General features: G+C 43.3%; 1 protein-coding gene and 1 non-coding gene across 3 annotated transcripts in view; both read right to left on the bottom strand.

Annotated features, from left to right (window-relative positions):
* Positions 1–13,605, bottom strand: part of ZFX (zinc finger protein X-linked) — a 133,842-nt gene that overhangs the window by 73,377 nt on the left and 46,860 nt on the right. For both annotated transcript variants that reach the window (XM_054544416.1, XM_063721359.1), the window contains exons 4-5: positions 13,491–13,594; positions 8,680–9,299 (exon numbers count right to left, since the gene is read on the bottom strand). The gene's annotated coding sequence lies outside the window, so the exon portion shown is untranslated. The remainder of the gene's footprint in view (positions 1–8,679; positions 9,300–13,490; positions 13,595–13,605) is intronic.
* LOC112131151 (small nucleolar RNA SNORA68) lies at positions 9,493–9,625 on the bottom strand. Its single transcript, XR_002913291.1, has one exon. It is a non-coding gene; the product is annotated as a small nucleolar RNA SNORA68 (small nucleolar RNA).

Below are 13,605 nucleotides of genomic sequence, written 5' to 3'. Positions count from 1 at the left end.
ACAGGGTCTCACTATGTTGCCCAGGCTGGTCTCGAACTCCTGGCCTCAAAAGAGATTCCCCCCGCCTTGGCATCCCAAAGTGCTGGGATTACAGGCATGAGCCACAACACCCAGCCAAATTAATGTCTTTTTATTTATTTATTTATTTATTTATTTATTTAGTTTGAGATGGGAGTTTCACCCTTTCGCCCAGGCTGGAGTGAAGTGGCGGGATCACACCTCACTGCAACCTCTGGTTCCCAGGTTCAAGTGATTTTCATGCCTCAGCCTCCCAAGTAGCTGGGATTACAGGTGCGCACCACCACACCTAGCTAATTTTTGTATTTTTAGTAAAGACAGGGTTTCTCCATATTGGCCAGGCTGGTCTCGAACTCCTGACCTTGGGTGATCCTTAGCCTCCCAAAGTGCTAGGATTACAGGCATGAGCCACCATACCCGGCCCCAAATTAATATCTTTAAATCTACCAATACCACTATACATTTTGTGGAATTAAGAAATTTGCTGTAGGCACATGACCAGTAAGTACTTTAGTGCTGGTACATGCTTGGACTTTCTGGGTTTTTTGTTGTGGTTGTTGTTGTTTGTTTTGTTTTGTTTTTGAGACGAGTCTTCCTCTGTTGCCCAGGCTGGAGTGCAGTGGCACGATTTCGGCTCACTGCAAGTTCCGCCTCCCGGGTTCACACCATTCTCCTGCCTCAGCCTCCCAAATGGCTGGGACTACAGGCGCCCGCCACCACACCCGGCTAATTTTTTGTATTTTTAGTAGAGACGGGGTTTCACCATGTTAGCCAGGATGGTCTTGATCTCCTGACCTCGTGATCCGCCCACCTTGGCCTCCCAAAGTGCTGGGATTACAGGCATGAGCCACTGCGCCCTGCCAACTTTCTGTTTTTGTCCTAAATTTTCTTTTCTTTAAAACCTTCCTTATCAAAAATACATCTTCATATCTATAACTTTCTTCACATCTCTCCTCTACTTCCTGGTTCCTTTCTACCTTGTTTCCTGAATAACATTTTGAAGTCTGTAATTTGAATTAATCTTCAGATAACTTCCGAATTAGATAAAATTATTCTTTCTCTCAATAAAAACACATCTTCTTGGGCACATATTATATACAGAATTATATCTTAACTAGAATTCTTTTCCTTAGTAACTTTAAATTTAGTGAAAACCTGGGAAGCAAGAAATCCTGAGCTGCCTGTCACATATTAGCATTTTATAGATGAGAACCATTCCACGATTTTTAGAAACATGTTTCCCCATATCATAATCTTTTCTTAATTGGAAATGACCCAGACATCCAATGAGCAGCAAAAATAACTTTAAGATTTTAAGTTACACAAAAAGTTCACCTATAGCACTTACTCATTGATATTTTATTTGTTTTTAGCAGTTTATCTAGGTTATTTATAAATCATTTCCTTGTTATCTATTTTACAAACTGTGAATATCAGGTGTTCACCTTTTAAGAATCTTAAAGGTAACTACATGGGCATTTTCACCAATAACTCAGAATATTCTGCTGTTTTTTTTTTTATTAAACCAATAATATTAAATTAGTCTTACTTATTTAAAAATGTGCATAAAGATCATTTTGTTTTGGCTGGGTTTATAGTTTTATAACCTTCTGTGCCAAACCCTGATACCTCAAAATATCTAGCAGAGACAAATATAAAACCCAAACAAAAATGTATGCTGACAACTCTGAAGACATTTCTATTTTTATTTTACCAATAATTTTATTTATTTATATTTATTTGTTTGTTTGTTTTTTGAGACAGAGTCTCCATCTGTTACCCAGGCTGGATTGCAGTGGCGCCATCTTGGCTCACTGCAACCTCCACCTCCTGGGTTCAAGCAATTCTCCTGCTTCAGCCTCCCGAGTAGCTAGAACTACAGGCACCCACCGCCATGCCTGGCTAATTTTTGTATTTTTAGTAGAGACGAGGTTTCACCATGTTGGCCAGGCTGGTCTCGAACTCCTGACCTCCAATGATCTGACCGCCTCGGCCTCCCAAAGTGCTAGGATTACAGATGTGAGCCACCGTGCCCAGCCTCAGTTGGGCTTGTTCAACCTGCAAATGGGAATTCCTTTACAAATTTCCCAAACTGAAAGGAGCAGATCCTGCTGTCTGGGCCCACAAAGTGCACTCATCCTATCTGGATGCAGTTGTCAAATTTCAAAGGCTGTTCTTCCGAGGCAATCAGGAACCCTGTTGGGGCTGGCTGCAGAGGGGCCAGAGAGAAGGAAACTCACCTCCAGCCTAAATTGGGTGGGCAGCTGCTTAGGAGGGCTTCTGAGACTCCCAGCAGCCCGTTGCAGCCAAGCCACAAGCAAAGCATACTGGGTCAGGGAACCAAAATCTATTACCAAAACACCAGGGGCTCCATCTAGGTTCTGCTGCTCGTGCACAGAAAGACAAATCACTGAGACAACAATGATTGCCAAGGAAGAAGGTTTTAATCAGGTGCTGCAGCCAAGGAGATGGAAGATCAGTCTCAAGTCCATCTCCCTGACCAACTAAAATTAGGGGTTTAAATAGCAGGAAAGAAATGTTAACTATGTATGGGAAAACAGAGGAAGCAATCATGATGAATGAGGGTGTCTTAATGTCTGGATGCAATGATCTGGTGAGTTTCAGTTATTTGATACCTTTTGAGAGGCTTGGTATCCCATTGTCTGGATCTGGTGAGTTTCAAGTTTTAAGACCAGAAAGGTCAATTTCTATGTTTATCAAAAAAAAAAAAAAAAAAACCTGTCTTGGCCAGGTGCAGTGGCTCATGCCTGTAATCCCATCACTTTGGGAGGCCGAGGCAGGTGGATCACCTCGGATCACCTGAGGTCAGGAGTTCGAGACCAGCCTGGCCAACATGGTGAAACCCGGTCTCTACCAAAAATACAAAAATTAGCTGGGCGGGGTGGCAGGCACCTGTAATCCCAGCTATGTGGGAGGCTGAGGCAGGAGAATAGCTTGAAGCAGGGAGGCTGAGGTTGCAGTGAGCCAAGATGGCGCCATTGCACTCCAGGCTGAGTGACAGAGGGAGACACCGTCTCAAAAAAAACAAACAACCAAAAAAACTGTCTATGGGACTGTTAGGTTGGTTTCAATATTAGCTTATAATTTTCTTTCCATGTGAGATCTTTTTCCAGTTTTTTTGTTTTTGGGTTTTGTTGTTGTTGTTGTTGTTGTTTTGTTGTTGTTTGAGACACAGTCTTGCTCTGTAGCCCAGGCTGGAGTATAGTGGCACAATCTCAGCTCACTGCAGCCCTGAGAGCTTCCAGGCTCAAGCAATCCTCCCACCTCAGTCTCCAGAATAGCTGGGACTACAGGAGTGCACCACCACACCGGCAAATTTTTGTGTTTTTTGTAGAGATGTGTTTCGCCATGTTGCCCAGGCTGGTCTTGTACCACTGGACTCAAACGATCCACCCACCTCGGCCTCCCAAAGTGCTGGGATTACAGGCATGAGCCTCTGGATCTGGCCTTTTTCCAGTTTTCATATTAAGGTTAATGTAGCCTCTTAAATGAGTTGGATAGCATTCTCCTTTATTATTGTTATTATTGTTATTTAAATAATTAAGATAAGGGTTTTCTGTTTTCTTGTGGGTTGAGCAACACTCTCCTATAAAACCCTCTGGGCCTGGTTGTATTTTGTTTATGTGTGTGACTATTTTAGGTGATTAAGTATTTTCACTATTGTATCAGTTCATTAATGGTCTGTGTCTGAATTCTATTACCTCTTGAATTCATTTCGAAAATTTATATTTTTCTAGAAAAGTGTCTATTTCATTGTGAGTTTTCTAATGCATTTCTATAGAGGAAATCATAATAATCTTCTATGAGTTTTGGCAACTTTACTGTTTCTATCATAGTGTGCCCTTTTTCCTTTGTACTATTGTCTATTATGCTTCTTATTTTTCTCAGTTAGTTTTCCAAGTGATTAGCCTATTTTTAATTCTCTTAAATTAATTGACTTTCAGTTTTGATCACCTATTGTTCCTTGTTATCCTTGTTTATAACATTCTGCTTTTATACTTATTGTTTTCTTCTTTCAATTGTCTTTGAGTTTACTAATATGGTTGCTTATGGCAGTTTGGTAATCGTCCCCCAATATCGTTTTCCCTTTCCTTCAGAGATATGAAACTGTAATTGGACTCAGGACTTCTTATCTAAACTCCATAGTTCTTAATAATCCCCTTTGCTGCTACCTGTCATCATATGACCAAGTTCTAACCAATAGAATGGAGGACCCCTTCAGGGTCTTTTTTTTTTCTTTGAGACAGTGTCTCCCTCTTGTCATCCAGGCTGGAGTGCATTGGCACCATGAATCATGACTCATTGCAGCCTGTACCTCCTGGGCTCAAGCGATCCTCCCCCCTCAGCCTCCCAAGTAGCTGGAACCATAGGTGTTTGCTGCCATACCCAGCTAATTTTTTTATTTTTTGTAAAGACGGGGTCTCACTATGTTGCCTAGGCTGCTCTTGAACTCCTGGGCCTCTTGAACTCCACATCGGCCTCCCAAAGTGCTGAGTTTATAGGCAGGAGCCATCTCACCCAGCCCAGGTCTTACATTTAAAAAAAAATTGCGTGTGCACTCTCTTGAGCTCATTTCCACTGTCTGATTACTGAAAGGTGATGACAACCAGATAGTGCTACTTTTGACATGCAAATGAAAGGATTATGTTGAGTTTGACATAAATGCCTGCCAACCCTGGACCTGCCACCTACCACAAGACTATCTTATGAGAAGAAAATAGTGGTCTATCTTATTTAAGTTTCTATATTTTGGGGACTCATTGATAAAAGTACTGAGCCTGGCCAGATGCGGTGGCTCACGCCTGTAATCCCAGCACTTTGGGAGGCCGAGGCCGGTGGATCACCTGAAGTCAGGAGTTCGAGACCAGCCTAGCCAACACGGTGAAATCCCGTCTCTACTAAAAATACAAAAATTAGCCAGGTGTGATGGTGCGCCCCTGTAATTCCAGCTACTCAGGAGGCTGAGGTGGGAGAATTGCTTGAACCAGGAGGCAAAGGCTGCAGTGAGCTGAGATTCTGCCACTGCACCGCAGCCTGGGCGATAGAGCGATACCCCATCTCAAAAAACAACAAAAAAGTACTGAGTACTGATTCTCTACCTTTTCTGAACATTCTGATCATTAAGTGTAAATTTTTTTGTCTAATATATGCATTTAAAACTTTAATTTCAGTCTAAATACCACCTTTTATCACACAGGCTTTTTTTTTTTTTTTTCTTTTTAAAACAGAGTCTCACTCTGATGTCCAGGCTGCAGAGCAGTGGCGCAGTCATGGCTCACTGCAGTCTCAACCTCCTTGGCTCAAGTCATCCTCTCACCTCTGCCTCCTAAACTGCTAGGATTACAGGCATGAGCTCCCACACCCAGCCCACACAACCTTTCATGGATTCTGTTCTGTTGCTGTTCAGCTCTAAATATTTTGTAATTTTCCTTTCAGTTTCTTTTTTTAACCCAGTCATCATTTAGAAATGTTTTTAAATGTCCCTACTAGGGGCAGGGGAAGGTTATACTTTCATTCTATTATTTATACCAAATTTGATTTCTTGAAGCCAGATAATATGCTCTATATCAGTGCTGTTCAAACCATCTGCAGTGAAAAACCAACTTAAAAAAATTTTCCCATCTATTGCACACTGATATTTCTGTAAGATATAATAAAAATAAATCACTAGAAAAATAAAATTTTAAAATGATGTATAAAATACAAAGCCAAATTTTTACTGTTAAAGGCAGCAGACATAAAAATATGTTATGAAAGTTTCTAAACACTCTCAATTTCTGTATTTATCTCATCACAGCTGGATAACAAAGAGTTCACTGACTGGCACCGCTCTACAAACTATATTTGTAATTTCACTGGGGTTTATACAATATATATAACATATAACATAATACACAACTACCTTACATAATGACCCTTCAGTTAACATTTGCCAAAGCAGCTCTCGAAACTTATATCACCTTTTGAACAAAGACTCCTTTTTTTAATGACATAATGACTTTTCACCCCCAACATACATTTAAATAAGTATGCTAAAAGAAGTGATAATTCAACATTACAGCTTAGTGCAAAAATATACTCACCAATTATAGGGACATAAGAATTCCTAGTCAGAGACTATCATATGGAACGAATTTGGATCGTGCCCTGTGCTTGAATGAACCGCAATGTGTTCTGCTTATTTATCTCTTTTAGCATACAGACATCAAGCAAAAGAAATAAACATCCCAAATTGAGAACAAAACAGGAAGAAGCAGCTGGCAGAACTGTGGAAAGTTTTGTAATTCTCGAAAAGGTAAGGCAAGCCAAGGACACAGTAAAATCAAAGTTTCAATGAAGTCTGAATTGTGCATACAAAACTTCAAAGTGCCCTGGCAACAGAGCTCCCACTTTATGGCAATAACATTACATTGTTCTTAAGAATTTCTGAGTTTGAAAAAATAAAAAATAATAAAATAAAATCATTATATTGAGGGAAAATATCACATAAAAATGAAGTAGGTATTAATAGTAAAGAGAGTCAGTATTACATGATCTCGTCTGGTGAGGAGGTGGGGGTTTTCACCGTAAAGAATGACTTTGTGGGTAGACAAAAAATGGATTATGAAAAAGGGTTAAACTGAGCCTGCACCTTGGAGCAGAGCTTCGCAAACTTTAATGTGCACACAAATCACCCACAGATGTTGTGGAAATGCTCGTTCTGATTCAGGGGTCCAGGATAAGGCCTGAGAGTCTGCGTTTCCAACAGGCTCTCAGGTGCGGCCTTTGGAGCTGCTGGGCTGCACAGCAGGGGTCTCTGGGATCCTGCAGAGCTGTTGTGTTTCCCGCTGGCTTTGCATAAAGTCTGTGTCATCAAGTCCTATATCACCCACACCTGCCAGCACCACTGCTAGAAAGACAATGAGGGACCGGGATGAGGCAGAAACCCATTCCCCCGGGTGGCCTGTGGGAAGGGGCTGGGCTGGAGGCGGTGGCTTAAGATTCCTCCTCTGTCCCTTGGACGGCCCTTGGATGGAAGGTTGGAGTGGAACAAGGAGTCAACTGCTCTCATAATTAATACTTTCACCAAGGCCAAGCCCTGAGGAATTCCCACATTCGGAGGTGGAGGAGAGAGAAAATTATGAGAGAGATGACAGATACGGAGAACAGAGAATGCGGCACCAACACACAGATAGTTACCGTTCCTGGCCAAGAGATGCAATCATGAAAGAGCTTTGGAAACAATTTTCCTAAGCTTAAGAAAGATCAGTATCTGCAGACTGAAGGAATTTACCACATTTCAGGAGAATCAGCTACCTACACGTACACACATTTGGCAACAATTTTTTTTTTATATTTTTATTTTTGAGCAGAGTCTTGCTCTGTGGCCCAGGCTGGAGTGCACTGGCGCCATCTCGGCTCCCTGCAACCTCTGCCTCCCAGGTTCAAGCAATTCTCTTGCCTCAGCCTCCCAAGTAGCTGCGACTACAAGCACATGCCACCATGGCTGGCTAATTTTTGTACTTTTAGTAAGAGACGGGGTTTCACCATATTGGCCAGTCTGGGTTCGTACTCCTGGCCTCAAGTGATCCTCCCACCTTGGCCTCCCAAAGTGCTGGGATTACAGGCGTGAGCCACTGCTCCAGGCCCAACAATTTTTAACTACAAGGAAAAAAACTCCTACAATCATTATGACAGGAGGAGACAGATCATCTTTTCTTGAGGACTTGCCTTGTGTCTGACACATACTTGGTGCTTTACACGAATTCTCTTATTTAAACCACACAGCATCCCAATAAAGTGGCGGCGCCGGCCTGGAAGTTGGCTGGATGCAGGAACTCAACCCGTGTTGTCGGGGTGCCTCTGCTCTCCAGCTGCTCAGCTCCGGTTGGTTCTGTGTGGTAGCCTGAGCCTCTCCTACTGCAGACAGGCTTCCAGGTGAGGCCCAGGCAGCTCCAGGTTCACGTAATCCTAGCTCAGGAACCCCAGAAGGAAGAAAGAGTCTCCCACCTGGTTTGCCCATAGAAGGACTCCTGTTGTCTTCAGGGTACATGCTCAACACTTAGATCCAGCACAGTGGCCAACAGAATTCAGTGAGATATTGGTAAGGGGGTGAAGCTGCTATGAATGGAAGTCCCACCTGAATCAAAAGGTTGGAGTGAAAAAAACCCAAACAACTAAAAGGGAGGAAGGATGGTTTGGCCAACAAATGCAAAGGGTCCACGAAAGGGAGGGTCTATGAGTTGCCCCACATTACAGGAGAGATCAACTGGCCCAAGGTCACACATCCAGTAAATGGGAGAGCCAGGACTCATACCAAGGCAGTCCAACCCCAGACTCTTAACCACCCTGCTCTAAGGAAACAGAGCCTCTTTGGTTTCAGAATTCTCTGCAACATTAGCTTTCAGAAGAAAATGGAGCAACAGCTGGACTTTCTGGAGAAAAAGATTGTAACTGAAGATTCATACACTCTGCCAAATTGTCTTTCACAATTTCAGGATAGCTAAAAAGCATTAAACACACACCATGTGACAGGCACTGTTCTAAGTGCTTTATATGTATATTGAGCCATTCAATCCATGAACAACTCTATAATATAGGACTTCTTATCCTCATTTCACAAATGAGAAAACCAAAGCCCAAAGAAGTTAGGTAACTTACCTAAGAGTCAGGATTGAGCCTAGGCAGTCTGATCTTCTGAGCTCATGCTGTAAACTTCTCTGATCTCAGAATATGGGATGTCTCCTTTTATTTAAGCCTTCTTTAATTTATTTCAGCAATGTTTTGTGGTTTTCAATCATTCTTTCTTCAAATATTTTCTCTTCTCCTTTCTACTTTTCTTTTTCTAGTATTCCCATTACATGTATATTGGTGTGTGGTTAATGGTGTCCCAGATTTCTGTGAAGCTGTTAATTTTTCTTCATTCTTTTTCTCACTCTGTTCTTAAGATTGCATAATCTCTATTGATCTTCAAATTTACTGATTTTCTTTCTTTCTTTCTGTCTCTCTTTCTCTCTCTCTCTCTCTCATTCTCTCTCTCTTTCTTCCTTCCTTTCTCTTTTTCTTTCTTGGCGTACCCGAGTTTATGTGGGGCACACTGGGGTGAGAGGCCCCTGCAACTAGCAGAAGGTGTTGGTCCTCTTGGTAGTGAAGCATGGCTTGTGCTGATGGTGCAGGACGCGGTGGAGCAGCAGGAACTTGATGGAGTTGTGGAACTGCACTTGCTGGCTGTAATCTCCTCCAGTGGGCCAGGGTGTGGTGCTGGGCACCCATGTCTAGGTCTATAAAAAGGGGGAGGGAGCAGGGTAACCGCATTTCCTGGACTCTAGGCATTTGGCAAACCTCCTATCGAGTGCCTGTCCAGTGACCTGGTACATTCTGTCAAGCACAGCCATTGCCTGGGGGCCGTGACTTGGGGCTACCTAGGGGGCCAGATGGCCACAGCCTCTGGTCCCAGCAGGCACTGGCCACCAGGGATGTAGAGCCTCTAAGTTCACTTTAAGGAGCACAGCCACAGCCACCAAAAGTAATGAGATTCGCTTGCTGTTTGCACCTCTGTTTAAACCACCACTTCAAGAAACAGTGATTCTTTGGGTTTAGGTGCAACTGATTCTTTTTTTTTTTTTTAAGGGGCAGCTGTCCCAGAGGGTAACACCAATTAATTTTGACACTTTTTTCTTTAGTGCATTATTATTATTTATTTATGACAGGGTGTCACTCTGTCACCCAGGCCGGAGTGCAGTGGCACACAATCTTGGTTCACTGCAACGTCTGCCTCCCAGGCTTAAGTGATCCTCCCACCTCAGCCTCCCCAGTAGCTGGGACTACAGGTCTGCACCACCAAACCCAGCTAATTTTTATATTTTTAGTAGAGACGGGGTTTCACCATGTTGGCCAGGCTGGTCTTCAACTCCTGACCTCAGGTGATCTGCCCACCTGGGCCTCCCAAAGTGCTGGGATTACAGGAATGAGCCACTTTGCCCGGCCTCCTTTAACCCTTTAAACATGGTTTCGCCTGGTTTTTTGAATATATTTGTAATAGCTGCTTTGAGGTTTTGCTAAGTTCAACCCATTGACCCCTCAAAAGCAATTTCTATTGCGTGCTTTTTCCTTATGTATTGGTCACACTTTCCTTTTTCTTGCATGTCTTGTAATTTTTTTGTTGTTGAAAACGACATTTTAGAGACTATGGTAGCAACTCTGGATACTGATTCCCCCTTACCTACCTCCAGGACCTATTGTATTTGCTTGTTATTTGTTTAGTGACTTGATTGGACTAGTTTGGTGAAGTCTAGGTACCCATGCAATGTGGAGCCGCTGGTGTCTTCCTCAGAGGTCACAGCCTTGGGCACACACAGTAGTCTCCATGACCACCAGAGATGACTGACTCTAGGCTCTCTGTCTAGTTCCCTGATGAACTGTTAAGCTTTTGGCTGGTCTACTTCACACCCACTTAGCCTCTTCTAATTTCTAGGTGATTGTTCTATGGTTTTTTTTTGTTTTTGTTTTTGTTTTTGTTTTTTTTCAGAATCTCGTTCTGTTGCCCAGGCTGGAGTATAGTGGCGCAATCTTGGCTCACTGCAACCTCCACCTTCCCAGTTCAAGTGATTCTCCTGCCTCAGCTTCCTGACTAGCTGGGATTACAGGCGCCCACCAACACGCTCGGCTAATTTTTGTATTTTTAGTAGAGACAAGGTTTCCCCATGTTGGCCAGGCTGGTCTCAAACTCCTGACCTCAAATGATCCGCCCGCCTTGGCCTCCCAAAGTACTGGAATTACAGGCGTGAGCCACCACACCCAGCCAGCAATCTGTTCTTTTGGTTTGCCTCTCCTGCTGGACAGAACCTCTGTACCACTACTCCTGAGCTGGACGGGGGGAGGAAGATGGTGGCCTGCTTTTCCCAGAATGACACACTTGCTCTTCAAGAGGGGCACTGGGCAAAGATAGTAGCCCCTGGTCTTCTCATCTCCCTTCTCCTGGTAGGGAGGGAAACTCTACCCTGTGAATAAGCAAGGCAAAGTACTGCAGCCTGCCTCCATGTAGTAGAACTTCTGCTCTAAGGTGGACGCTGGAAGGAGGAGGGAGCTCCAATCCTCTGCCCTGCAGTTGCCTGGAATACAACTTCTGTAAGACAGAACTGGTGGTGATGAGATGCTGATGGCCTGCCCTTCCTGGAGTAAAACCATAGCCCTACTCTGGGATCTGGGAAGAAAGGGTGCTCCATCTTCTTGGCTGTGTCTTCCCAGAGTAGAGCTTCTAACACACTGAGCTTGAGGTGAGAGGACAGGAAGCATTTTGGGGTTCAAAAGCCACAGACTCCCATTGTTCTTCCCAAGGTTTAGTAGGTAGATTTTCTTGAATAAGTTTCTCCACTTGAGGAGTTCAAGACCAGCCTGGGAGGATGAGGCTGCAGTGAACCATGATCATACCACTGCACTCTGCCCTGGGCGACAGAGCGAGATCCTGTTCCCCCCCAAAAAAATGAAGACAAAAAGAAAAAAACAATAATTTTCACCAGTTAAAGTTTGTTCCATTTGGGAGTATATCTACTGATCTCCTCATCCTACTATTTTGGAAGTCCTCTACCTCAATCAGGTTTTTTTAAAGGTAAAAATAAGTTTGTTTAGTAATATTATATATTAATGGGCTCAAACTTATTTGATGTGTTTCAATCAACTGCAATTTTTTCTATTGATACTCAAATTATTTTAATTTTGGCTAGTAGGAACTTCTTTAAGTTGGCTCCTTAGTCCTTTTGACGGGAACCTAGCAATTATTGATAACTTTCTTGCTATTAAAATGCCTTATATAGGCCAGGCACAGTGGCTCATGCCTGTAATCCCAGCACTTTGGGAGGCCGAGGCAGGAGGATCACCTGAGATTGGGAGCTCGAGACCAGCCTGACCAACATGGAGAAACCCCATCTCAACTAAAAATACAAAAACTAGCCGAGCATGCTGGCACATGCCTGTAATCCCAGCTACTTGGGAGGCTGAGGCAGGAGAATCGCTTGAATCCGGGAGGCAGAGGCTGCAGTGAGCTGAGATGGCGCCATTGCACTCCAGCCTGGGTGACAAGAGCGAAACTCCGTCTCAAAAAACAAAACAAAACACCTTATACATTACTTTCCCACTACCCACAGAATGCTTTTGAAAAACTGAAAGGTTGCATTCACCAGTATCGAAAGGAGTGTATATGCCTTCCAAGGAACTGAAGAAGATAAAAGCAAACACTCAAAAGGGAGAAGAAAAAAAAAAAAAACAATAGAAAAACCATAAGGCTGGGCACGGTGGCTCACGCCTGTAATCCCTGCACTTTGGGAGGCTGAGGAGGGCAAATCGCTTGAGGTCAGGAGTTTGAGACCAGCCTGGTCAACATGGCGAAACCCCCACCTCTACTAAAAAGAAAAAAAAATTAGCCGGGCATAGTGGCACGCGCCTGTAGTCCCAGCTCAGGAGTCTGAGGCACAAGAATTGCTTGAACCCAGGCGGCAGACGTTTGCAGTGAGCTGAGATCGCGCCACTGCACTCCAGCCTGGGCAACAAAGCAAGACTCCATCTCAATAAAAATTTTTAAAAAAAGAAAAATCACAAAAGAAAAAATGACAAGGAAACCTTAAAAATAGCATAGGAAAATATGGCAGGTGCAGTGGCTCACACCTGTAATCCCAGCACTTTGAGAGGCCGAGGCAGGAGGATTGCTTGAGCCCAGGAATTTGAGACAAGCCTGGGCAATATAGTGAGACATTGTCTTTACAAAAAAATTTTTAAATTAGCTGGGTGTGGTCAGGTGTGCCTGTAGTCCCAGCTGCTTAGGAGGCTGAGATGGGAGGATTGCTTGAGTCCGGGAAATGGAAATTGCAGTGACCCGAGATTACCCCACTGCACTCCAGCTATGGAGCAGAACCCTGTCTTAAAAACAAAAACAAAAAAAGAAAAATATGACGTGTATAATAAAACAGATGAGGCCGGGCACGGTGGCTCATGCCTGTAATCCCAACACTTTGGGAGGCCGAGGCGGGTGGATCACAAGGTCAGGAGATCGAGACTATCCTGGCTAACATGGTGAAACACCGTCTCTACTAAAAATACAAAAAAATAGCAAGGCGTGGTGGCGGGCGCCTGTAGTCCCAGCTACTCGGGAGGCTGAGGCAGGAGAATGGCATGAACCCAGGAGGCAGAGCTTGCAGTGAGCCGAGATCGCACCACTGCACTCCAGCCTGGGCGACAGAGTGAGACCCCATCTCAAAAAAATTTTAAAAAATTAAAAAATAAAAACAGATGTATTAGCGATGATAAATATAAATGGACTCTACTCCTCTGTTAAAAATTAAGATTCCCAAATTGAATTCAGATTTCAATTTTATGTTATTTAAAATAAGCACAAAATGCAACAAAAAGATTAAAGTAAGAGAAGGGGACATATATAAAACAAATGCAAATTAGGAGAAATCAAAGATGAAAATACTTACATTAATAGAATTTGAAACTCCATAAATATATAAATGGCATTGAAATGGATGAAGTGAATATATCAAGGATAGAGAATCACTTAATAATAAGTCTCAACAGCTTCCTGGAAAGAAA

Source organism: Pongo abelii, chromosome X (genome assembly GCF_028885655.2).
Source record: "Pongo abelii isolate AG06213 chromosome X, NHGRI_mPonAbe1-v2.0_pri, whole genome shotgun sequence".
NCBI classification, from domain to species: Eukaryota; Metazoa; Chordata; class Mammalia; order Primates; family Hominidae; genus Pongo; species Pongo abelii.
This window is presented reverse-complemented; position numbering and strand designations above follow the sequence as displayed.